This window comes from Myotis davidii, unplaced genomic scaffold (assembly GCF_000327345.1).
Source record: "Myotis davidii unplaced genomic scaffold, ASM32734v1 scaffold892, whole genome shotgun sequence".
Classification (NCBI taxonomy): domain Eukaryota; kingdom Metazoa; phylum Chordata; class Mammalia; order Chiroptera; family Vespertilionidae; genus Myotis; species Myotis davidii.
This window is the reverse complement of record NW_006284341.1, coordinates 253039-256492: the sequence shown is the minus strand read 5'-3', so window position 1 is coordinate 256492 and position 3454 is coordinate 253039.

The window sequence follows — 3454 nt, the reverse complement described above, 5'->3', positions numbered from 1 at the left end:
TTTGGCACTGTTTAAATATGCATAGGAGTACATGAGAGCTATGCAGTTCCCCTCTTTAACCAGAACAGAATATAGGAATTGACTTTGTTTATGGGGATAGGAATTGAGCTGATAAGAAGACATAACCCAACGAAGGCTCACATACATTGGAATAAGAACTTAAAAATATGGATCTTCCTTCCTGGTAATTAAAAGAGAAGAAAGAGAGAATACAAACCCACCTGGTATGAAATGGCTTGGAAGCAGGTTAGTGAAAAGGCAGAAGGTAGACAGCCCTTCCAATGATGAGGAAAATAAGACATTTGTGGGGGCGGGGGGGGGAGGAGACCAGCAGCCTGACTCTGTATCTAGTTAATTAGTATCCCTAATGCACAGTCCTGTTAGTAAATGGCACAGATTTATGCTACTAGATTATTACTCTGGCATTATCTTCTGGTATCATAAAGATTTTGTAATTGCTGATTCTATAAGAACAAGTTCTCAGACAAGAAGGAAAAAAATAGTGTCTATCAAAGATACAACTTACTTATGAAACAGGAATCTTGCCCCTCTAGCGCCCTCTACTGAGAAAGCTTCACATGCTCACTACAAAGGAGAAATAGTGAAGGGCAAATGTGGGGCTAAGAGGCACTAATTGATAAATGGCACAGATTTATGCTACTAGATTATTACCCTAGCATTATCTTCTGGTATCATAAAGATTTTTTAGTTGCTCATTCTATAAGAACAAGTTCTCAGACAATAAGGAAAAAAATAGCATCTATCAAACATACAACTTATAAAACGGGAATTTTGAGAGTGAAAAAGACAGGTTTTAGGAAATTTGAGAAATTTTGGAAATTGAGGGGACCATAGAGGAAGCACAGGGCTGCAGAGCAACAGAGGTATATGTCCATAGAATAGGGGAGCTGAAAAGTTGCAACAGGTACATTTCCATAGAGTGAGAGAAGTGAAAAAAATAGTGTCTATCAAAGATACAACTTACTTATGAAACAGGAATTCTGAGGCTGAAAAAGACAGGTTTTAGGAAATTTGAGAAATTTTGGAAATTGAGGGGACCATAGAGAAAGCACAGGGCTGCAGAGCAACAGAGGTATATTTCCATAGAGTGAGGGCACTGGGAATGGCAAAAGGTCTGTATTTACAAAATAAAGGGAAGGAAGCCCTTCATCCAGAAGGAGAAGAAGAAAGCCCAAAGGGAATAGGGAAACAGTAAGGATGGAGGCAGGAGAACCTCACCTGTCCCGTGTCCCCTGTGAGGTTGGACCTTTGGGCCCAGGAGTTACTATAGTAATCAGTCCGAGGAAATAGTGACCAAGCAGAGGGGATATCAAGACACCAAGGTCTGCAGCCTTTATAAGCCGTAGGGAAAAGGAACTCCGTGGGACCTTTTCCCCCTCCCCACATGCTTTTTTTTTAGGGTGCTGGGAATGGAGAAAGGTCAGTATTTACAAAATAAAGGGAAGGAAGCCCTTCATCCAGAAGGAGAAGAAGAAAGCCCACAGGGAATAGGGAAACAGTAAGGACGGAGGCGGGAGAACCTCACCTGTCCCGTGTCCCGTGTGAGGTTGGACCTTTGAGCCCAGGAGTTACTATAGTAAACAGTCCAAGGAAATAGTGACCAAGCAGAGGGGATATCAAGACACCAAAGGCAATAGATTTAGACTGAGGCCAATGTAAGAGCATGTGTAAGTTTTCTATCTCCCATCTCTCTGCCTAGCTCTGCCTTACCTCTCTGTCTCTTGCTGTGTCTCCACGTGTACTAGTATACACTCTGTCTCCTTGTGTGTGCTTTTCTCTTTCTCAAACTTTACATCTGTCGTCTTCCTGTTCTTTCATTACCCAGATGATTCCAAATATATTCTTTATATTATTCAGGGAGTGGGGAGTCTTACAAAGGATAAAATGGGAATAAATAAAGAACTAGAAGGAAAGATCTGTGAGTAAAATCTAGAATATATGTATGTTTTTAATTTGGGGGAAAATTAAAAATGTTACCTCATTTAAGCTACACAAGGAAGATATCTAAAGGAAGATTTGGCACTGTTTAAATATGCATAGGAGTACATGAGAGCTATGTATTCCTCTCTTTCACCAGAACAGAATATAGGAATTGACTTTGTTTATGGGGATAGGAATTGAGCTGATAAGAAGACATAACCCAACGAAGGCTCACATACATTGGAATAAGAACTTAAAAATATGGATCTTCCTTCCTGGTAATTAAAAGAGAAGAAAGAGAGCCTTGTGACAGTTTTCCTGCATGTCATAAGCATTTGAATATAAATTAAAATGTTAAAATCAAATCTGATATTGTTTTACCTTTTATTTGGTGTGTGGAAGGTGTGCGGAAGAGGGGGTAGTCTTATACGGCGAGTATATAACAAACTCTGTATTTTGAGTGGAAATGTTAGGGGGTCGTCTTATACGCCCAGTCGTCTTATACGCCGGCAAATACGGTAGTCACTGCTCCTTCCTTAATTATCTGGTCTTCCAAGACCCGTTTACTGAAATACTCACATTTTACAGAGGCCATAAACCGTGAACAATACACAACCCCCAGAGGGATTATCAGCACTAGCGCCAGACCCCCATCCCAACACATGGGGCTTTTTGCAAAGCCTGTGAAAGGTCTGGGTGTCTGATCCTTATTTGGGGGACAAAGAAACCAAAGGGTATAAAGAGAAAGCTTCCTCCATATTGGTTTGCTCAGAATTTGGAAACAGGCTCCCCTGAGTGACGGTACTAGTACATCCGGAAATAAATGGGTGTTTCCTGTATCTCCGGGTGCTCCTGTGTATATTTCGGTCACCTGGTAAATTCTATTAACACCAGGACTAGGGTTCTGTGCAAGTAGAGAAGCAGAAAATGAACTTTAGCTTGCGCTTATAAATAGACATTTTCCTAGCTTACTCAAAAGGTTTAATAATAAGTTTAATAATAAACTTGGTTTAATGATGCATCACTGGATATGTTTTATGTTATTATTTAAAACTTTAATCTAACTTAACACTCTGAATAAACATATGTTTTCACATTGAGAATGCAAGTACTTTTCTTCCTCCACTTTTTTCCTTTCTTTAAAAAAAAAATGTATTCCCTGACCTTTTCTACAAATCTCCCTGAAGACTTGTTCTTGAACAATAAATTTTGAAGATGGTAGAACAGGGTTTAAGAACAAATTGTATGGCCTTCTTGCAAATGTCAATTAAAAGCTAAGGAATAGTGTGCTTAGGAATAAGGAACGAAGGACATCATTTCAAGATGCAGTTAAATGGTATGCTTCCACAGGTCAATGAGAGAGTAGTGTCTTTGGACGGGACAGCAGGAAATGTGCACGTTTACCACGTGGGTACTTAAATATGTGCATTGGCCTGGCTAACAGAAGGTACATGATATGCCTGCTAACAAAAGTAGAACCACAGTTCTTAGATCCAGTGGATTGGAAATCAGT